Source organism: Sorex araneus, chromosome 1, assembly GCF_027595985.1.
Source record: "Sorex araneus isolate mSorAra2 chromosome 1, mSorAra2.pri, whole genome shotgun sequence".
Taxonomy (NCBI): Eukaryota; Metazoa; Chordata; class Mammalia; order Eulipotyphla; family Soricidae; genus Sorex; species Sorex araneus.
In genome coordinates, this window is record NC_073302.1 from 44,951,810 (window position 1) to 44,976,675 (window position 24,866).

The window sequence follows — 24,866 nt, forward strand, 5'->3', positions numbered from 1 at the left end:
TTAGAAAAATCTGAGGCTTGTTGAAATCAACTGCCAGAGTCGGTACATTGGAAGGACTGTGGAGTTTCCTGGAACAATGCAATCTAATGAAGAGAATCAGTAGACAAACCTGACTTGATAACCAAGTCTTAGTCATCAGAGGGGAGGAATGATGTGATGAGCTGATTGAATGTGTCCCTAACATAGCATTTCCTTTCACAATTGAGTCATAAGAGAATTTTAGTTTAAAAAAAGAACTGAGTGTTAGAACAGAAATTATTATGTAAGATACTCATATTTCAGAGATACTACTCATATCTATAAGATATCAGACACAAAGCTTTTAATCCAACCATAGAGAATAACTAAAAGGGATGAAAGCATTATCTCCTATTTGCTTCAGGAATATAGTCTAGCTGTAGGTAGGTATGGTTAATTAATAAATAATATGATACTTAAACAAGTACTAGAAGTATCACGTATATTTGTAGGAATGCCTAAAGGAAGAAGTAATATCTAACAGAAATATCAGCACTGCAACAAAGAAGAAGGGAGTAGCAGTAGTATAGTAGTGTTAGATAGTTTTGAATCCACGGTCTATTCTTTTGGTGATACCTTAAAATATTAGAAGAGATTCATAATAGTGTATTAGCTGTGATACTCTCAAGACAAATTACTTGACAATTGAGAGTTTGAGAGTGATAAGGTAAACTGAGTTAGCGAGCAATCTGGAAATATGCATGATTCAGAAAAACTCAGTTGAGGGCTATCTAGTTTGAGGTAGATCAGGAGCATAGCACTGTAAAAGATTCTAGGTCTGTGAACATTCCGAAAGCATGATCAAATGGATTTTTTTAATAAAAATATGTATATAAGAGCCAAAATTAAAGAAGCTTATTGCTTCACCACACTAAAAAAGTAGCAAGTACTTGACATTAAAAATTAAGAATTTCAATATAATAACCCTCTTTATCCCATAACCAATATTCCTGGAAGAACTTTCTGTATTTTACTTTTTTACTTTAGAAATCTCTTATGAACTGTACACTGTGGAAGGATAGGTGCTAGAACACTATGACTGAAGCCTAATCATGAATAGCAGTGTAAGAGTCTATCTCACTGTGTTTCAATATAAAACAAATTCTATAAAGAATGAAATCTCTATATTTAGGTCAACTGGAGTTTAAGTATGCAACCCAATGTGGCAGAGTAATTATTAACCGGATTCATGACCAGATTTGAGTGTTTGTTTTTTTTTCCCACTGGACATGTTGCCACCATTTTCTATTATTTCACTAACTCAACACTCTGATCTCAATAGAATTAGGCTGGTGTTGAGTTTTCCATAGTCTGTTCTGTTACATTGGATAGAAAAATGGCAGTTTCATATGAAATAAAGGAAAAACATTAATAGTAAATCTCTCATATTCTTTTAAATATTATTAAAAGAATCCAATGATATTCTTTCTACCTAGTCATTTTAAAGCATAGTCTTTATTTTTTTATTTTTTAAAAATTCTTATTAGTGCATCACCGTGGGGTATAGTTACAAACTTATGAACTTTCATGTTTGTATTTAGTTTACATCCCTCCAACAGCGACCATTCTCCTCCACCAATGATCCCAGTATCCCTCCCACCACCTCCATCCCAACCCCCACCACCCCACCCTGCCTCTGTAGCAGGGCATTCCCTTTTGTTCTCTCTCCTGTTGGATGTTGTAGTTTGCAACAGAAATATCGAGTGACCATTATGTTCTATAGTCTACTATAGACTATGGCCATTATGGTCTATAGTCTACTTTTGGTATGCAGCTTTCAACCTGAGTGAGTCCTCCCAACATTCTCTACTAAGTGTTCCCTTCTCTGTCTCTGCTGCCTTTTCCCCAGCGTGTGAAGCTATTTTCCAAGCTGTGGGGCAGAGTCTTTAAATGTTCCATTTTGACCCTATTTTGTTCCTTGCAGTGAGTCTTCCAACATTGCACATACTTGACTGGTTCACTTTTGCATGTTAATGCTCTAGGAGATAAGCGTTTGATGTCTGATATTTTGATGGAAGACACATTTCTGTACCTCAGTAATCTAGAGATAGGATTTAAGATTTAACAAAAATAAGGGAGAGAGGAAGTCTATTTTATTTTTAAAGAATGAGGCCAACAAAAGTAGTATTAAAGACAGATGGGACCGAATTTTAGAAACCCACTATCAGGGTGGAGCAATTAGAATTAACTTAGTGTCCTTAGAAAATTGACTTCGGAGGAGACAAATCCAGCAATCTGGACTGGAAACAGACATGACTTGGGGCATATAGATGAACATACCCGCTGATAGGAAATCAATAAAGGCTTTCTCTACTGCTGAATGAGGAGGAACCTTCTATACCCTAAGTAACTGTGAGCTGCCAACTTAATTAGTTCTAGGAATCACATTAAGTTTTCTCTAAGTACTTGAGAAACACCAAAAACATAAGCTATTGTTATGATGACCCATCCTGAAGACAGATATCCACAGTCACTAAAAAATCTGTTGAAAGCAAAAATAACCTACCATGTTACTTGTTATTAAAAGAAGCCATCAAAGAGATAGCAAGCCACCTGTGATTGCTTTATGTAAAACTTATTTAACTACACTTCATTTAACTGAATTCATTTGACATAGCAAGAATGCACTACAAATAAATCACATTCTAATGAAAACTGTCTATGAACTTGTCTTAGAGGATTAAAATAATTGGTTGACACATCAAATTTATGAGATAAATTAAAGAAAATACTCAGTTTGAATAGTTCAGAAACAGTATGCATATTGTATTTCTCTGATTTAATGAGGAAATTTTTCAGTCATTTATACACTTAGTGAAAAAATTAGAATTTTCTAAGAAACATATCATGATGTCATTTTAATCCAAACATTTTCAAATTTCCAGGGCTTTAATTGTCTTCTAAAATGCACACTCAGAATAGGTCATGGCATAACATGGTAACTGTTTGTATAAGGCACAGAGATATAAATAGAAGATAGTATGATTGTAAATAAATTAATAAACATTATTTTATTAATAACTTTGATCAAACCTAGTCTTTATATTTTAGTCACAATGTTCATATTGCATCATGATATAATGATGAAATATAAAATATAAATATAAATATTTAAATATAAATTTATCTATACTATCATCTACAGTATGTAATAATTATAATTCCATTTTAAATCTCTAATATATCCATTGCCATATCTGTTCTGCTCCAGTATTGACAAAGAACTATGTTTTTCTTCTTGTAGTTATTTAAATTCAAGAATAACAGAAACAAAGCAATTGCTGTGCTACAATATTGGAAATTCTATTAAACAAATTAATTTAAAAGTGGGCTGGAGTGATAGCACAGCGGTAGGGCATTTGCCTTTCATGCAGCCTACCTGTGTTCGATTCCTCCACCCCTCTCAGAGAGCCCGGCAAGCTACCAAGAGTATCGCGACCACACAGCAGAGCCTGGCAAGCTACCTGTGGCGTATTGGATATGCCAAAAACAGTAACAATAAGTCTCACATTGAGAGACATTACTGTGCCCAATAAAACAAATCGATGAACAACAGGATTACAGTGACAGTGAATTTAAAAGCAAATTCATAGCAGAAAAATATCCCATATACACCTACATATGTAAGTGCATATGTAAAGGAAGTAATTTTGGCTAAAACATTACCTAAGCAAAGTATGATCAAAGGGAATATTTTTTCCTCTGTGATTAATTAGTTTAAAGTCCTAACTACTTCTAGTTCCTATAAATATGAAGCAGGGGAAGTGACTCTAAGTCAAAAGGACTCTGTTGTAGTATTACAGGATCACCATGTGAATTTACAGGTTGCTTAATAATTGATGATAGGGAAGAAGCAATGCCCATACTTTTAAAGATTATTCCTAATATTTTCCGACATTTAGTCAATGGCACATTCTTAGACAATCAGGTTTACATATTAATGGGCATAGAGCCTGGTCAGCCGTCTACTTCCACGAACTCTGGTAAGTTATTCAACTCTTCTGAGCTTCAAATACAGCATATATAAAGTTTAGGTTATAATACTACCTCGTGAGGTTTATACCAGTTGAATAGGAATTGCATGTAAACTGTAAACATGCTATTTGGCACATCATGAGCTTTCAATAGAAGTTAGGCATTAATACTAGTAGAGCTATTACTATTTATTTTCCCACTAAGAAAAAAATGATCCAATTCTGGATGAAATGACTGGCAGAGCCTACAAAACACATTCGTGATCTCAAACTCACAGACCAGCTGCTAATTTGCTTGTTTATTTCATTTGATTTTCCTTAACTGCGCAGAAGGGAGGTGGGTGGCAAAGCTTAATTTATTTGTCCCTTTTTGTAAAAAATGTGGGCTCTGGCTCTCACTATTTTGAGGCCTGACCTCGCAGTGGCATTGGAGAGAAGCATGCTTGAGGAAGGTGGGAGGGCCGCGTAGTTCTCCTGGTGGCTCCAAAGTCTTTCTTTCCCCAAGTGATCAGCAGAGGTGAGAGAATGCCTGTGCTGCCCGCCAAAGGCCTCTCCTCCCACAGACCTGGAAACACATGAAAAGAGCCATGACTCATGGGCTACAACTTTTTCAGCTGCTTGTTACAAGCACTGATAGGCTCAGCTCCCATGTTTCCATCACCCCACAGGCTGGCTGAAGGGGAAAGGGCTCTTTGGTTTTCAAATAAAGTGCTTTCCGACGATAATTGGTAACAACTGAGATATCGTGGAGAGGGTAGGACGGTTTTTCCTGTTCCTTTGCTGAAGTCAGTGGCAAGATCTGGGGGGACATCAGTGTGTCTTCAGATCCTTAGAGGTATGGCAACTGAAGTGCTTTCAAATCTTTCTTTACAAATGAGCAGATGCCCTGCTTTTCTGGATTTATCCATTGCGTTCCGCACATTCTCCAAGAGCATTTAACTCTTCTGGTCTCTTTTTTTGGTGGATGTTGGTGGCCTGTGTTTTTAGTGGATTGTGTGTTCTGTGAGAGCAGGTCTGCTATCTTTTTGTTACTGGATCTTTAGCCCTGAGCCCAGTTCCTGTAATACAAAGTGTTTAAATAGCAAGTACTTGTTGTATGAATGGGCAGATTGGCAAAATTTTGAATAGATGGCTATACTAATAAAATTCAGAGGAAAAATATCTCCAGCTCAGTGAATTATGGTAAACATGGGAATATGTTTTCTTTTCTTTTTTTTTTGCATTATTAGATGAACATTAGGTGGGATAAATTCATGATTCAGAAGATTGAAGTTCAAAAACTTATTTTCATTTTAGGTTAAGAGTAGCTACTTTGTCCATAAAATCCAATGGAACTGGGGGAGATTTTAGAATAAAGTGTCCTCAAAAGTTTAAATGGATGTCTATATAAACATGCTGCTTTTAATAAAATTGAATAGATTTGGCAAATTAAACAGATGCTATATTCAATTGTAGGGGATTTACATAGAAAGTTTAGTGTTGGAATAAGAAATATAATTCTATTTGTGACTCTTTGATTGGGGAATGTGTTTGGCGGGAAAAGTAGGGCCAAACCCGGAAATGCGCAGGTCATTCTCCTGGTTCTATGCTCAGTACTCACTCCTGGGGATTATGGGAGAATGATATGTATTAGCAGGGATTGAACTAGGTCTGCCACTTTCAAGGCTTGAGCCTTATCCACTATACTGTCTTTTTTAGCCTCTACATCATTTTATTGGGAAAAAATATGACTTTGTAATAATGTTTATTAACATCAACTTTTGATTAGATATAAGTGGACTGAGAAATAGATTGATTCAGTTTTTAGCCTTCTGGGACTTCACAGTTAAACCAGTGAGTAGATATATAAATAAATCATCATGGATATAGTATGATCCTGGCACTACGGAAACACAAGACATGTTTATCATCATTCAGAAAGGAGAAAAAGAAGCTATCTAAATTGGAACTTGAAGACTGTGTGGAAATTTATCATAGTAAGTGGGAAACAGTGGTTGAACAATTTCAGAGACAGAGTCAGAAATAGATCAGTGGTGACTGGAGAGAGCTTGGTGTACTCTGTGCTTAAGTGTGACCATTACATTGTGATGTGGATAAGTGAAGTGGATAATTGAGATTAGAAAAGAAAGTAAAATAAAATGAATAGAACTTGTACGACAAATTATACATTCAAAATGTTTTATCCTATGAAGATAAGGCATAAGTTAAAATGCAGTGGTGCTAATTGTTTTTAAAAATATTGAATGCGTCAAGAATTTATTGTAGCTATGCTTTGTTAGATGGAAATGATTGTTCAGTGGCTACACAGTCTTAGTTTCAGGTAGTTTTGGGGCTTTTGGTAAAGGTAGCCAACTGAAAACTCAGAATTGGATTTATTTTATACCTCCAGGACATTTTGATGTATGATATCTTACATACATAAAACACAGGAAAATATTATTGTGGTTTTATTTAGGGAACATGTGGTTTTATTTAGGGAACATAGACAATCTTCTTTGTATTTTGGGGGTGATGGGCCATACCTAACAATGCTCAAGTTCACTCCTAGACCAGTGCTCAACCTTTGTTTCAGGGAATAAAACCTTATGCATTAGCCCTCTGATATACCTCCTGGTTCCTGGACAATCTTCTTTTCCTCATTAGGTCTCATTGATATGCTCAAACATAAACCAATGATCCCTGGATTCTCACATTGACTTGATTAAGGGACAGAGTAACTGCAATGGCTTAACGAGCCTAAAAGGTGGTGTTTTGTCTTCTTGGCTATGCCATGCAACTCTGTTCTAAGGTTGTATGTCACTGTAGCACTGTAGCAATGTAGCACTGTCTCCCGTTGTTCATCAATTTGCTTGAGAGGGCACCAGTAACATCTCCATTGTGAGACTTGTTATTACTGTTTTTGGCATACTGAATAAGCCACAGGTAGCTTTCTAGGCTCTGCCGTGTAGGCGGGATACTCTCGGTAGCTTGCCGGGCTCTCCGAGAGGGACGAAAAAATTGAAACTGGGTCAAACGCCCTACCCACTGTATGTCACTAATTGTCTAAAATCTGTGTCTATAAAATTTTCCATTTTTTCCCCAGATAATTTCACAGACTGTGACCTTTTTTGTAATGTCACTTGAAATTGCTATATTTTATCAAACAAGTAGTTAGACAAATATAATCCTTCCACAAAAAAATTTCTGTCATATTTGTTAGAGTATTAGAAGAATTTCTGAAGAAGTCCAATGCTGCCCAAGTTAGTGTGGTAGTAATTTTACCTGTATTTTTAAAGAAACTGACGCAAAGCATGATGTGTTTATATGTTTGTTAAAGTGGTGGCCAAAATAACACTGTAGTACTGTAGCACTATTGTCCCATTGTTCATCGATTTGCTCAAGTGGGCACCAGTAATGTCTCCATTGTGACACTTGTTGTTACTGTTTCTGGCATATCGAATACACACAGATAGCTTGCCAGCCTCTGCCATGTGGGCGGGATACTCTCGGTAGCTTTCCAGGCTCTCTGAGAGGAACAGGGAAGAAATAAAACAAATACTGAAAAATTAAAATGCTCCTAGTTTATAATAGGCTAATGATTTTTTTCTTTGCGATAGTGTGAAAACTAGGAATTGTTTCAGTAGAAGCCAAATTTTAATTTTACTTTTTTTCTAGACTTAAGATACATGCAGAATAAAACTCTCACATTTTGCTGCACAGTAGCAGTGATCCACAGCACTCAGTCTGATGCACAATCAAGAAAGTAAATTGTAGGTACTCTAGACTGCCATTCCTCTTTTTAATTCACAACATTTAAAAAAAATTATTGAATCACCGTGAGATAGTTACAAGTTTTCATGTTTGGGTTACAATACACAATGATCAAACACCCATCACTCTACCAGTGCACATTCCCCACCACCAATATCCCTGGTATACCCCCCCTTTGCCACCCTTCCCCTGCCTCCATGGCAGACAATAATCCCTATACTCTCTCTCTACTTTTGGGCATTATGGCTTGCAACACAAACACTGAGAGGTCATCATGTTTGGTCCATTACCCACTTTCAGCACACTCCTCCCATCCTGACTGATTCCTCCAGCCATCATTTTCTTAGTGTTCCCTTCTCTATTCCATCTACCTTTTCCTCTCCACTCATGAAGCAGTCTTCCTGCTATGGGGCAATCCCCCTAGCCCTTGTCTCTGCTGTCCTTGGGTGTCAGCCTCATGTGATGTCATTCTATATTCCACAAATGAGTGCAGTCCTTCCATAGAAGGAAGAGACAGTGACAGTATATGTGGAACACATTTATACATATTTATACATATATATGTGTATATACATACATATACATATATATTATATACATATTTTATATGTATACGCATTTTATACATATATGTATAATATATATACATATACATATATATTTCCCTTTATGATGATGTGTTGCCTCCAGGAATCTGTTTCCTCCTGTGTGAGGGTAGGCCCAAGTGTGTGGAAAGCAGCCTGGAGTGTGGCAGTAGTGGGGTAGTGAAGGTTGGCTGCTGGGTCTGGGTCCCTTGGGGCAGAGAGAGCTCTCATCTGTCCCCCTCTGGGGCACCCCTGGTGCAGAGTCTGGTGGTATTGTTATGGGGGCTTTATTTTAAGCACCCTTCCAGGAGAAGCAGTCATGAGTTCTGTAGGGTGGCCAATGAGATTTTCTGGTGCAGGCAGGAGGTCACCAGAGATTGGGAGAAGGAAGCTCACAGAGGATCTCTGCTCCCAGGTCCCATTGAGCCTAGAGTCCAAGATCACAAAGTTCCTCATTTACAAAATAGGTTAAGTTTACATAATAGGTTATGAAGAAAATAGTGCCAACAGTAAAACAATCAATTCTAGAGGATCTCATTGTACATTTATATGTACTTTGCACACACAACTTAATATAAATCATAAAACACTCCCAACAGTATTTATGATAGTGACAGAATTTTTGATGATGCCTTAAAACATGTTACTAAATTCTACAGGAACAGCAGTCAATATGGAAATTAATTTTCATGCATATGAACATCTAGCTGGTTTTTAAAACCTAAGAATCTGCCATATTGAAGAGATATCAGAATGTGAGACAGGTAGAGTCAGCTCTATGGTTAAGCATCTGCTGATTTCAGAGGATTTACTATATAGAGAAACTCCAGAAAACAATCTCTCTACACCAAAATTTGAAGGTAGGACTGCCTAGAGAGGAAAACATACTTGAATGTTTTTAACACTGACATGTAAACCTGTGTGCCTCTCTCAGGCCCACACCCCAATATGAGAGAACAAAACTAAGTATAGTAAAACACTTTGACCTTCAAAAATTCTATCTCAGTAGACTGAACATCCTGTGCAACTAGGGTAAAAGCACTGTTCTTTAAAAAATCATATGGATTTCAGGTGTACAACATTAAAAATCAACATGTGTATTGCATCCCCTATGTTCTGATTTGGATCAATTCCTCTTTTTCATTTTCCCTTCATAACCTATTATTTAGTCTAGCTGGTAAATTTGGTTACAACTTGGGGTAGGGGGTCGGGCGAGGTCATACCCTAAGACTAGCATTCCTTATTGAATGTACCCTGATTAGTTGTTTTTCATCAGGGTATACAATGCATTGCCTACAAATACAGAATTCTTGAATGATAAGATTGTGACATAATAAAGACCCCAACACATCTATTCAAAAGACAAAAGTGATATGGATCTAATTCTCTGTGATTTCTTGCTTGAAAACTGATTTTTGTTGTTTTTTGGTAGTCTACACCTGGTGATGCTGAGGGGTTACTCCTGGCTAGAAATGACTTCTGGTGATACTTGGAGGACCATAGTGGGTGGTCCCAGGGAATTGAACCCAGGTTAGACACATGGTAGGAAAGCAACCTACATGCTACACTGCCTCTCTAGGTCCCAAACTGAAATTTCCTAACTTATGAAATATTCACCTCACTGTTTAAAAAGTCTAAGCCAATAATGCCTAGGCTTCCAGACTAGAAAGGAAAGGACAATTTCCCTTGTAAATGAAATACACATTGTCTAAGCTTCCATATGGGTGGCAAGTCAGTGAACATAAAGATGAGAAGGGGAGAATTAATACCCCAATGGCTGTCAAAGATGTTCTATATTACCATTCACAATTCCACTGGGATGTCGAATTCTTTTTTATTTATAAACCTCTATGGAAAACAATGTTTTCTACTGAGATAGCTGTTAATCTGAAAATACTGGGGAAAATACCCTGAAAGAACTTTTATTTTAACAAAGGATACATAAAAAGTCAAAGTTGAAAGGAATATTGAAAAAAAGCACAAATCTAATGGTCTTAGGAGTGTGTAATTTAAATTATTTTTAGCAAGTGAAGTTTTCTATAATGGCCCTAAAATATATTTGTTATGACAAAAGTGTATTTGAGTTGATTTTATATATACTTACTTATATAGTCCTTTATTATGCCTCAATCCTCACCAAGGTAAAAATATAAGGGAAGAGTATAAGGTAATTTTTCTGGTAGGGTGTAGGTGTTATTTTTTCTTCCTTAAACACTTATTTGGATATATTATTTTTCAAAAAGCATTTTTACATCAGTGAACCTGGAAGTCTTATTCAATATCTTTTAGCCTTTGCATTTGTGGAGTGCTTTAAAACGAGCTTGATTAGTCACACACTCCATCACTAACGGAAAAAAAATCAATGTACTACATCATCCTCAACTGACAGATAACACAGATACAATATCATCAGGTGGGTTTCTTTCAAAAAGGTTGAATAGTCTGTTCAAGTTGGTCTTCCAAGTCAGCAGAAGTCATGGAAATAAAACTTATTTTGTACTTTCTAGCACATTGCCTTGACTACTTTGCTATGTATCTGTCTTTCATGCATTAATCATTAAGACAGTAATTATCAGGAATGACAATTATATATCAATAATTCATCCTCCAACATAAGTGTAAAAAAGGATTAATGTTGCATGCGCTCTAAAATATAGAGAAGGAAAGGTCACTAAATGATGTATTAGAACAACCACGATAACAGGCCAACAAATTAAGCCCAACAGGAGAGATCAGCATTCGTTGGATAAACCTAATAAAATCTTGTAGTTTATTGATGTTACTCCTCCACTGGGCAAAAATAGCTCTAGGATAAGACAGAAAGACAATAAATGAGCATACAAGTCAGAAGGAATCGTTGAAACACATGTGGAGATCAAAGTACTCAAAATAAAGCTGTAAGTATAAGTTTTAATGGACCCATTATTGCAAAAAATCATCTCTTACCTTCAGAATTATTTGTTGTTACTGAACTGTGAAGAGTCAAGATAATTTTTTCTGAAGTTTAAATCAGTGATTTCTGGTAGTCATACTTGTAGTGATTCTTTGAGATGCAATTTTCACTAAAGACACCTTTTAAATCTCAAAGTTTTATTTCTATTTTAATGACCACTCTCTTTTAGACTCAAACGATCTGTCTTGATAAATTATTTTAAAGGGCCGGTGTACATATAAATGTATAACAACTGACTAACATAGAAAAAGAAGTACACCAAGAAAGGCTCATTATTACTGTTTTATTTTAAACATGAATTGTTCTAAATCTGAGGAGAGGTCTACGTTATTCGAAAATTTAAGGTAAAAATTTACCCTACTTCCATGTTTATCCATGGAAATGGCAAAAATATTTTCATAAACTAGTTATATATGTTTAAAAGGAAATAATCCAAACAAAAAGCTTAACAAAATTATACTTTATGTAATGAAATAAATGACTGTTTCTGCTTGGTTATAGCTCGGGGCAATAGCCTAGTGGGTAGGTCATTTGCCTTGCACACAGCCAACCAGGCTTCAATTCTTCAGTCCCTCTCGGAGAGCCCGCAAGCTATCAAGAGTATCCCACATGCATGGTAGAGCCTGGCAAGCTACCCATGACATATTCGATATGCTAAAAACAGTAACAACAAGTCTTACAATGGAGATGTTACTACTGGTGCCTGCTCAAGCAAATCGATGAGCAATGGGATGACAGTGATACAGTGATACAGTTAACTGGTTATTAGTATTTATTATTACTTTATTTTATATTGTCTATCATATTAGTGAACAAGTACACGGGCAGCAAAAACTTAGCACCTTGTTTAATTCTGAATCCCAATCCCTATCTGGTTTATTTTTTATTTATTTATTTATGTTTGCTTTTTGGGTCACACCCGGCAATGCACAGAGGTTAATCCTGGCTCTGCACTCAGGAATCACCCCTGGCAGTGCTCAGGGGATCATATGGGATGCTGGGAATCGAACCCAGGTCGGCCGCATGCAAGGCAAACACCCTACCCGCTATGCTATTGCTCCAGCCCCCCTATCTGGTTTAAACATTGAATAAAATTCACTTTTGTTCAATAAAGTAATGTGCTCTTAAATATTAAGTAAAAGGTATAGGTTATCCACTACTCTGAGAAGTGACCAACATTTACAAGTATACTGTGTTTCAACAATTAACGGGGTGAGACAGATTTTGTCTCCAAAAATGTATGAATTTGGGATGACAGAGATTATATAGTAAGTAAGGTGCTTGCCTTGTACGTGACCAAATTCGGTTTAGTGCCCAGCACCAAAGAATCCTGAGCACCACTGGCAGCGATTCCTGAGTTTGGAGTAAGCTCTGAGCATTGCCAAGTGTGACCCTAAACTACAAGAGTGAAAAAATGAAAATTAATAAACTTTAAAGTTAAAAAAGAAAATGAAGTCAGTGGTAAGAAAAACGTAAAACAAACGATAAGTTCTGTTTAGAGGCTGGATTGGGGTCAGTTGTCTGTCTCTAAGTCCATGACTGTACCTTTGTTAATTAGCTTATAGACCCCTTTGTAGATTGAATAAAATATCTGAAAACTTCTCTCAGATAAATATGATGCACATCCAGTCATGTAGATGATTTTTTCCTCACAGTTTCAATATATTCAAAGACCATCCTAAGGGTTTATGGATTACACGATATAAGCTCCTGCTCTGTCCTGTCAAACATGATGACTTGGACTGCATTAAGTTAAAAATCTCCTTGGCAAAGTTGAAATTAAGTCTACAATCTAAAGTTCTATTTTAGCCTCATACGAAACAGCACATTGCATGTAAGATCACACTTAGTTGTTGTTATCTCCCAGACAAGAAAATGAAATTCCAAGATTAAATAATTTGATAAATTAGAGAACCAGCATATAATTTTCAAGTGAAGCTAAATTTAGGATGTTTATTCTACTATAGTAGGTGAAAAAGTTTTTTGGAAGAGATGGTATCTGACCTCTATTTTGAAGAAGAACCATAATAGTAAGATAATAGCAGGTGTCTATTGAGACTCTTCCAAGTACTGGACATTCTACTAAGTAACTTACATATACCATATTTTAGAAATTCTCAATGTAAATTTATAAGAAAATATAACAGAATTAGGTAGGCTCACTGTAATGTCTCAAAATGTTAAGCCTATATATGGTAAGGCTCAGTGTTTCTTTATCATATGCATTGCTGTTCTCTAGAAAGACAAAATTTAAACCAGAGAAAAAGGAACTTGGTGATCTAAGTGATAGAGACTATAATGTGGGTTTAGTTGCTTAGAAATAGCTCATATAAAGTGCTAACAGCAATATAAAACAAAGGGGTCATTTATCCCAAGGTTTATACATGGTCTACTGTCATAACTGTTTTCATGTAATTGTCTTGCTTACTGCTGAGGATGCCTAGAAAGTATTGACTTCTTGATTGAGTGAGAAAAAAATAGATTTCTTTGCTCACATACTCAAGTAGATTATCATAAATGCCTAAATAATTGGTATGCTGTAGTCTTTACTTTCAATTTCTATATGACAAAGTGTCATGCCTTCCATTTCTTCTGTGACAACTCATTGTGTTTACTACTGTTCCCTGCAGAGTTAAGTGGTAGACAAATGTATGTTGATGGATTTTTCTCACTGGCCATCTGTCTCCCAAATCTGCATATCAAAAGAGAAGGAAACCCAGATAACTCACCATAGCATTAAATTCCTTACCCAACTGACAAACTTGTCATCTTTTTAGAGTTTTCTCTTGTTTATTTAGTATAAATTCTACCTTTATAAAAAAGATACTAATAATGGAAAGAAGTAAAAGTATTTACATCCTACCTTCTTGAAGGAAAAGTCTGCACATTTTAAGAACATTTATATGATGGTTATGTGTATTATGAGAAATCAAAGGAAAATTGCTCACATTAAGAAATCACAAAATCTGTGGTCTTCTAAAGTCTTCTAAAGTCCATAATGACTACGACCACTACTTTTAATCATTCTTGGAAAACTTTCAGTCCTTTGGTGTTGTTGATAGAAAACATTTTCCTATTTTCACAGTCACATTTTTTATATCTAAGAGAGTGAATACTATGTAAGAAATATTCAAAGCAAGGAAAAATTGATAGCACCCAAATAATGCACCTGCCATTAGGATATTTTTGGCACTTCTGCATAAAGTTAATTGATCTAAAAATTAGCGCCCTTTTCTTTAAAATAGTTTTTTTTCCCTTTTATTCAAGGGAGAATTAAAAAAAAACTTCTTTAAAACAACATTTAATGAAAGTCAATTTAATGATAATAAGAGGGAAAGAATTTTTTACTTATGACTCAAAGAATGATAACTAATTATTTCTTTAATGGAAACAAGTAAAATTAATTATCTACGTATGCTTGCTGTCTTACATGATACAGAATTCACTAAGGTAAACTCAGTTTTTTGTTTTCTGGGGTTATTTTTTTTCAAGGTTGAACTTTGGGAGATTTATTATTTTCAATAGGCTGTGGAATTTGAATATTCAGTCAAGCTTCCATACAGCTCACTAATTTGAGGACTGTCTTTGTAAGAGTATGTGGTTGTGAAAGAAGAAAAACCAAAAGAAGAAAAAGAAAAAAAAAACCTGTATTTATTGATTTTCATCTTTTACTTTTACTCTTTGTTTTAAATAACTTTTGTAATTCACTTGACATAAGCCCATTCAACATATTTCTATCCAGGATTAGTAGAAAAATTTTAATAAATAAGATTAATATGTTGATTAACTCAATTACTGACCTTAGAGCATATTAAGTATATAAACCCCTTTTTACCATAAAAAGTATACTTTAGAAATGTACATTTGTAACTTTAATTACTGTGGAGAGTTTGGTGTAAAACTTTAAGATTTTCCTCTGAAAATAGCCATATGAACCATAGTGAATTTAGACTACATAACTTTGAGAACCCATTTCCCAGTTAAAATATACCTTATTGCTTACTTTCCTTCAAAAATATTTTCCCACAAACAATGTGGGTAAATATCTGAATATCCACATTTGTGTTTATATATATTTGGAAGTAGAAGCTATTGTAAATGATTAAATGATCAGTTAGGAGTTTCAGAAAGCTTATGGTGTAAACTATTCTGTCGATGAATAATTTAGTTTAATAATGATTCCCTCCCACCTTGAGTTTCCAAAATTGAGGCCTAATTGATAAGTGTGGTTTATTTATGAAAATTGTAGTTTCTTTACAATAGCATGATTAAATGAGAAATCTACCTCAAGAGATGTTTTGGAGTAACTTTCAATAACAACTAAATAAAAATGAACATCAAGATCAGACTCATATTCCATTATGCATAATGATAGCTACTTTTGTTTTCTTCCTCAGTAAGTAAAACATTTATATATGTGTAGATTACTTTAGATATAGTAATGGGAACTTACATTAGATGTTTAGGAGTATACTTCCTCTATTCTAAATATCTTTCTAATGATAGTGTCATCATGTCATATCTAAGTAGTTTCTGATTATTTGACTAAATATTATAATGATCTTGGTAATGTAAAATTATTTCAAGTAAGACTGGTAAATAGATTAGCCACCCACATTCACTATAGCTCAAGTTTATTCAATTAATTAGATCCTGTATCTTTTTGATAGTTAAAGGACAGAGTTCAGGGAAGATATATAGTGTATTTAGATAGATATAGCATGGTATATACATATTTATAAATATCATACCTTATTTATTTTAAGAAGAATTTACTTCCCTTCATTTACTCCCCTGGTTATTAAATCATAAAAAATTTAAAGAAACCCTTTCAGATTTAGATTTTTTTCCCATTCAATAGGGCATTTCTTATTGAAATGAATGACAAGTCATGATACTTACAGAAGGAGAACTGACACAGACATTTTTTCATTTACACTACCTACAAATAAGATTTTTCCATGTTGAGTTCCATAGAAAAAATGTTATATGTAAAAAAAAATAATTTTGTACAATCATATGTTGAATGACATTTGAATTTGAGAAAGCAAAAATAGATTATGTAATAAACTTATTTTATTCATTTTTGTTGAAATATAAATTCTTAATAGTGTCATTAAAAATATTACATAAATAAATATAAGAGATAGTACTAAACAAGTATCTTTTTGGTAATCAGAATCATATTTTATTATTTGTGTCTATCAAGCATTGGGACTGTCTTCCTTAATGCTTTCATCTGTAAATAGAGATAGTGGACCTTTTCCCTTACTTCTTTAACAGGGATATGGTAGGAGATTCTAGAACTTTTCAAGAAACACCGAAAAACCATTACGTAGGTATAAAAAGTTTTACTATGTCCATGTGGGATTGTCTTTTAAATCCCATTAGGGATAAGGAAGTTAGATAAATTAGATTGAAATGTAGAGTGTCTAGAGTTCTTACCCTGTGCCAAGGACTGTGCTAACCACTTTACATCTGTTATTTCACTTAAATATTTATAGCAAATAAAAACGGGATAGAGATTTTATCCAATTAATAATTTGTTTGCAAACTTGGTCTGTCAAATAGCAGACTGATATTCATCATCATCATCATCATCATCATCATCATCATCATCATCATCCTGTTGATCGTTGAATTTCTCGAGTAGTCTCAGTAATGTCTTCATTCATCCTAGCCCTGAGATTTTAGAAGCCTCACTTTACTCGTCCTTCCCAATGATGCTGCATTGGAGGCTCTTTCAGAGTCAGGGGAATGAGACCCAGCATTGTTACTGGTTTGGGCATACGAATACACCATGGGGAGTTGCGAGGTTCTCCCATGTGGGCAGGAAACTCTTGGTAGCTAGCCAGGTTCTCCCAGAGGGAGAAGTAGGCTGTAAGCCTACTTCCAGGAGCTTGGTTTTTAAGTCTCTGGGTGTGGGCCGTTGGTGGGATTACACGGTGCTGGGGACAGTTCCTGGGTGTGACCGCCTAGCTACTGGAAAATGGGAAATCTGGGCGGAAGAGGCCCAGTCCTGATCTGAGCAGGCTTGGAGGTCTCAGCCTTGGGTCCCACACACCTGGGTTCCTCTGCTAGTACCTTCATGCATGAGGCTCCTCCGAACGCGTGGAAAGGGGCCTTGAGCATGGCTGTGGCTAGGCTCCAGAGGTCTTCAGCAGCAGGAGCTCTGCTCTGGGTGTGGAGGGAAGCTGGAGCCCACCCCCTCCGAGAAGCCCCAGGGAAGATAGCCATGTGTGCGGGCAAGAGACTCTCTGCAAACTGATATTACTGAATATAATATTTTTTTAAAACCCTAGCTAGTTCTAACAGTTTTCATGAAAATTGGTTTAGTGATATTAAATTACACTTTATTATATGTTTTTAATAAAAATATCTGGTAAGTTTACAATGCCTTTCTGTGTTACATGCTATATGATTTAAACATTGAATAACTTATAGAATCTTCCAAAACACCTATTTCTGTGATTTTTAATGGAAAAAAGGTCAAATTTTACACATTTCTAACTTTCAGCTTTTTTATTGATGTGCTGTATAAAACATTTACCTTTCATTTTTTTTAACTTCTATAAAAGTGCTGGTATTTTGATCAACATAGCATCAAAGTAATAATTTGAGAAAATTAACACCTCTAAAGCATACATTAAATATTCAGCCTTTTCTCCCAGGAAATATATCCCAGTACACCAAGATTTAAATATATTATCTGTCACTGTCACTGTCACTGTCATCCCGTTGCTCATCAATTTGCTCAAGCGGGCAACAGTAATGTCTCATTGTGATACTTGTTACTGTGTTTGGCATATCAAATACGCCACGGGTAGCTTGACAGGCTCTGCCATGAGGACAGGATACTCTTAGTAACTTGCCGGGCTCTCCGAGAGGGGAGGAGGAGTCGAACCCCGGTCTGTCACCTACAAGGCAAACACCCTACCTGCTGTGAAAATGTATAGTCTAAAGGGCCAGAGAACAATAACTGAGTGTTGAAAGCAGGTAAAGGGATAGACATGATAACCTTTTAGCATCTGCACTGCAAACTGTAATGCCTAAAATGAGAAAGAGAATGAGAAGGAAAGAGATAGGGCCATATCATAGAGGTAGGCTGGAGTGGGGGGTGATTTGGATGGGGAGTGGAAGGAAACTGGGGATGTTAGTGCTGGGAAATTACACTGGTGGAGAGATGGGTGTGGGAACAGTGTATGAGTACAACCCAGTCATGAACAGCTTTGCAATTCTCTATCTGACAGTGATCCAATAAAATAAAAGATTAATATTCAATACAAATAAATCAATAAAGGGCCAGAGAGTTAGTACAGAGATTAAGTTTCTTGCCTCATACCTGGTTAAACCCAGTTCATATCATTTGGCGATGATAATAGAGTATCAATAATACTTATATGGTAAATTGAATTATATTAATGTTTAAAATAGATTTACTTTTATTATAATTATTATTATTTTAGTTTTGAATCGCACTGGACAGTGCTCAGGAGCTATTTGTGGCTCTGTGTTCAGTAGTTGTTCCTGGCAGTGCCAATATGAATCCTGACCCCTACATGCTTCTCTAGCCTTATACTAATCCAACCTTGTTTTCACCATTTCCATGCCAGCCTTTCTGATAAGCATCTCACTGATCTTTAAATTTTTTGTATGTGGCAGGGCCACTCAAATTTGTGCTCAGAATTTCTGGGACCACTCCTAATGATACTCAGACTCAGCTATGCAGGCTAGATGGCTTCATGCTCAGTCCAGAGACATGGTTCTAGTCCAGCCTAGTGGGACTGGCCGTGGTGACTGCAGAGGAAGTGCTCAGGTTTACCAGTTCTACACCCAGTGGTGGACTGGAGCAACAGCACAGTGGCTAGGGCGTTTACTTTGCACACAGCCAACCTGGGTTCGATTTCATCGTCCGTCTCAGAGAGCCCAGCAAGCTACCAAGAGTATGCCGCCCACACGGCAGAGCCTAGCAAGCTAGCTGTTGTGTCTTTGATATACCAAAAACAGGAACAAGTCCCACAATGGAGACGTTACTGGTGCCTGCTCGAGCAAATTGATGGACAACGGGACGACAGTGCTACAGTGCTACACACACAGTGGTGCTAGGGGCACGTAGTCATGCTCTCAGACGCTGAACGTGGAACCCATCAGGCATGCAGCCCCAGCTTTTAAATGGTCTTCTCAGATTCTTATTATTAATCTGTTTATGACATGACTGAGGTTCAATCTCTCTATTCTGAATTCTTCATGGTTCACAGTGACTGCTTGCCCTATTGATTACAAGCTTCCCTATTTAGAATTCAAGACCTTATGTGCTTATTCTCCATTCTTATCTAGTGAGTCTCTTTAAGCTGTTACATTAAGTTCTAACACTAGTCCTATATTCATTTGGAATATCCCTATTTTCTAGAAATAGCTAATAATTAAATTATTTTGCTCATCTTGTCCATTTACCACTTCTCAAAGCTCTTTTTGCTTATTCTTAATTAGCAAATCCTACCTTTTTTAGAACTGCATGATTTTTCTACCTTAATTTTGAAACATATCATGTCCTAATATGAGTTGAATATAATGCTATTTATACTCATATATGTAATGTATTTTTGTTTTTTTATCTTCAAAACAAAGATTTATCTCATTCATTTCTCATTCTTCTTAATGTTTTGTGCACACTTGGAGTCCTCTAAATATTTATTAGTCCAAATGAAAAAGGCCTAATTACTATAGAAATAATCTATGCATATTTCTATAATCTGTGCCTATTTCTATTGAAATAAATACTTCAATTTGATTGGATTCATAAGATGGCTTGGTTAAAGTAAAACCCAAGGTACTGCTTATTTCTTTATTTGGCCCATACTGAACTTATTTTAATTTAAGGCAAGCAGCTAGAACCTCTGATTACCAAATCCCGCATGTCAATGAGCTTTTTAAAGTTAAAATGAGTCATTTGTTTGAAATGCATCACTGTACCACTGTACTAGCTATTTGATTCAAAAGCTATGATTTATAACTTAGACTTGAATTTTATAGGAACAATGTCATATAATAACTGAAAATGTCATTTATTTTCATGCACTATTTAAATTACACCAAGTTATAGCAATATTTAAAAGTAATATTCAATGCTTCCTTACATCTGCCACATTTTTTATCTGAGTAGAACTGAATTCAAATTACTGAATGGGAAACGCTTCTGCCACCAAAAAAATGTGATTTTTGAATAATTAATCAAACAAGAAACAAGTTCAGGTATTTATTTTTGTCTTCCTTTGTTCTATGAATTTCATTTTTATTTAAAAAATGAATATATTCATGCAGCTGAATTTCCTCTCTTGAAGTAGGATTCATAATGTATATCAAAGGTAAACCTATAGTATGTTTCTTATAAAAAAGGTAATATATATACAATTTTCTGATGAATGCTATAAGGGCTAGTTCTCTAAAATGAATTTAGAATGGAGTATTCAGAGGTAGAAGTGCCTTGTCTAAAATGTTTATTTACCTGCTGGAAATTCAAACAAGATCTTACTATAAATTTTTGGTATGAAAAAATGAGATATATGTTTAGATAATGAATAGCTTTGTACATTATTAATACATTATGAATAGGAGCTAAAGTTGAAATGATCAAAGCAACTCCTAAGAATAATTGGGTATTTACTTATTGCATTACTTCATATTTTTTATGTTATAAGATGAAACATTAATTTTCAGTTTATCCTTTTTCCAGAAATAACTTCAGTTCACATTTTCTGTATATTATATTTGGATAGCTCTGTAGCACTGTCACTGTCGTCCCATTGTTCATTGATTTGCTTGAGTGGGCACCAGTAACATCTCCACTGTGAGACTTGTTACTGTTTTTGGCATATCAAATACGTCACGGGTAGCTTGTCAGGCTCCGCTGTATGGGCGGGATACTCTCGGTAGCTTGCTGGGCTCTCCAAGAGGGACAGAGGAATGAAACCTGGGTCGATCTCATGCAAGACAAATGCCCTACCCAATATTTGGATAAACAATTGAAAAAGTTTAATCCCTTTTTAGTAATCATTAGATTATTATTATTGTTTTTCACATGACTATGAAACATGATATATTTTCTTTGTGGAGATATTAGTAATCTCCCACCCTCAGGTAGGAGTATCAAATATAGTTTCATGCAAAATTTTAATTTTTGTCTTTTTTTTCCCTTTGAAGTAAGTTTTTGTTTGTTTGTATATTTGTTTTATAATGAAGATACGAGTATGATATAAGAATCATCAGTAACTTTACTTCATTTTACTGGAAATCAATTTAAAAGTACTTATATATTTGTTGGTAATTTTATAGGTCAAAATTTCAGGATTTAGTTGTTTTGTAACCTCAACCAACCCAACATGAATATTAAACTAGACCCTATGCCCATCCCCACGCCTCTCTGTTCACTCCCCAACAGCATCCCTCCTGTCCTGTAGGTAATTTGCCCACCGGGAACTCCTACTAACTCCCCCCGGCTCTCCCAGGATCCTCCAGACCCTGTGCCCATCCCCACGCCTCTCTGCTCGCTCCCCAACTGCATCGCCCCTGTCGTGTACTGAGCACTGCCAGTGTCCCAAGTGGTTACCGTGGGCATGGCCTGTATGAAATTCTTCAAAGAAATGGATCAAGCAATCCTGAAATTCATATGGAACAATAAACACCCACGGATAGCTAAAACAATTCTTGGGAAAAAGATGATGGGAGGCATCACTCTCCCCAACCTTAAACTCTACTACAAAGCGGTAACAATTAAAACAGCATGGTACTGGAACAAAGGCAGAGCTGCAGACAAGTGCAACAGGGTGGGATATCCCTACACACAACCTCAAATGTAGATCATCTAATCTTTGATAAGGGAGCAAGAAATGTGAAGTGGAACAAAGAAAGTCTCTTTAACAAATGGTGCTGGCATAACTGGACAACCACATGCAAAAGACTGGACTTAGACTTCGACCTGACACCATGCACAAAAATCAGATCAAAATGGATTAAAGATCTCAACATTCCACAATCCATAAGGTACATTGAAGACAAGGTCGGCAAAACCCTTCATGATACTGAAGCTACAGGTATCTTCAAAGATGACACGCCACTGACCAACCAAGTGGAAACAGATAAACAAATGGGACTATATTAAACTAAGAAGTGTCTGCACCACAAAAGATACAGTGACCAAAATACAAAGGCAATCTACATAATGGTAAAGGATATTCACCCAATACCCATCTGATAAGGGGTTAATATCAAGGGTATATAAAGCACTGGTTGAACTCTACAAGAAAACATCCAACCCCATCAGAAAATGGGGCGAAGAAATGAACAGAAACTTTCCCAAGGAAGAATACGAATAGCCAAAAGGCACATGAAAAAATGTTCTGCATCACTAATCATCAGGGAGATGCAGATCAAAACAAGTATGAGATACCACCTCACACCACAGAGAATGGCACACATCCAAAAGAACAAGAGCAACCGATTTTTTAGAGAGGATGTGGGGAGAAGGGGACCCTTCTACACTGCTGCTGGGAATGCCAACTGGTTCAGCCCTTTTGGAAAACAATATAGATGCTTCTCAAAAAATTAGAAATTGAGCTTCCATTTGATCCAGCAATACCACTTCTGTGAATATATCGCGGAGAAACAAAAAGGTATAGTCGAAATGACATCTGCACTTATATGTTCATCGCGGCACTGTTTACAATAGCCAGAATCTGGAAAAAACCCAAGTTCCCGAGAACAGATGACTGGTTAAAGAAACTTTGGTACATCTATACAATGGAATACTATGCAGCTGTATGAAAAGATGAAGTCATGAACTTTACATATAAGTGGATCAACATGGAAAGTATCATGGTATGTGAAATGAGTCAGAAAGAGAGGCACACACATAGAAAGATTGCACTCATCTGTGGAATATAAAATAACAGAGTAGGATACTAACACCCAAGAATAGCAGTATATAATACCAGGAGGTTGGTTCATGGCTTGGAAGCTGACCTCACATGCTGGGGGAAAGGCAGCCCGGATAGAATAGGGAACACCAAGTAAAATGTGGTTGGGGACTCCTCTCAGAAGAGAGAAACGTCCTGAAAGTAGACTAGGGACTGAACACGATGGCCACTCAATACCCCTATCACAAACCACAACACCCAAAAGGAGAGAGAACAAAATGGAATGCCCTGCCACGGAGGCAGGGTGGGGTGGGGGTGGGGGACGGGAGTGGAGGGTGGGAGGGATACTTGGTTCATTGGTGGTGGAGAATGGACACTAGTGGAGGGATGGGTTCTCGAACATTGTATGATATAAACACAAGGACAAAGATGGGTAAATGTGTAACTATACCCTCATGGTGACTCACTTATTAAAAAATAAAATAAAAATGAATATTAAACTAAATTATAAACAAATGAACTAAATGAGTTAACAGTAAGCAAAACCTTCTCCTTGATTACACAAAAAGTTCTACTTATTTTAGCCATAGTTAGATATTTTAGACATAACTGTTTCTCAATAAAATTTCTAATATTCTTTTAAAATTATGCAAAAAGGTTAATTTGCTCAGTTTAAGCTATTTAGATGAGTGCTTTCATGTGCACTGGTGCTAAAATTTCCTTTTTCACAAAATATACTTTTGTATTATAGAAGACAAAAGGAATCATCAGTGATTTGAATGGCTAGCCTATTCTGAAAAGCAACATAATTTTTAATAAAAAATTATAATTAAATAATTTTGAAAATATATTGCAAAGATCTTATCAAGTGTTTTTTCTCATAGCGCCAGTTATAATTCTTCACATTTTAACCTTCATTATAGAACTCTGAGAGGGAAACAGAATGTAGCATTTTATAGTCCTAAAACCTATTGAAACTTCTTTGCACATGCTTCATAGTAGTTCCAGTATTCTAGAGCACAATTTGTACAGTGCTTATCTACAACATACATTAACAATAAGGAAATACCTAGATGATGTTTCATGATGACATTTTAAAGGAACTTAAGCTGATTTACCACGACGGAATCTTATTATAGATCTGATAAAAGTTTTATGTGACTGGTATTCTGTAAGAAAATTATAATTTAAGGAATATGTAGTCACATTGCTGCAAACAATAGAAACACACATATTGACAATTTGATGGTGGTAATATGAAAATTTACTTGACATTTTTCCTATTTATGAGACCTTAAAAATGAACCTCTAAAATAAGGAATAAGACAAGCATATTATTTTGAAATATAAGGGACTGTGACAAAATAGGCAACTCCAAGTTAAATATCCATTCTTTATATAGTTTAGAGACAGAGTGCATGTGAAGAAAGAAAATGGTTCTTATAACTGTTAAATATTTTGAAAGAATATATTATTTCTTCTGCCTCCCTCTTGTAGACTCAGAGTCTCTAAATTACCTGATACATAAAAGCAGCCATACGTACATAATTTGTTGGTTTCGTTAGTCATTGTAAAAGCCATATAGGGTAGTGCATAGAGACCAGGACCTTTCCTAGACACATTCAGAGGTCATCGGAACCACACCCATAAGTGTTGGCTGTGGCGCATGTGGTGC

The 24,866-nt window shown here is 35.8% G+C and overlaps 1 protein-coding gene across 8 annotated transcripts in view; it reads left to right on the forward strand.

Annotated features, from left to right (window-relative positions):
• LINGO2 (leucine rich repeat and Ig domain containing 2) overlaps positions 1-24,866 on the forward strand; it is a 1,273,527-nt gene that overhangs the window by 959,814 nt on the left and 288,847 nt on the right. Inside the window, exon 1 of one of the 8 annotated variants that reach the window (XM_055140689.1) lies at positions 4,735-4,827. The exons of 6 other annotated variants lie outside the window; for them this stretch is intronic. The gene's annotated coding sequence lies outside the window, so the exon portion shown is untranslated. Of the gene's footprint in view, positions 1-4,734; positions 4,828-24,866 lie in introns of those variants that run through there. One more of the 8 variants, XM_055140753.1, reaches the window with a different exon arrangement.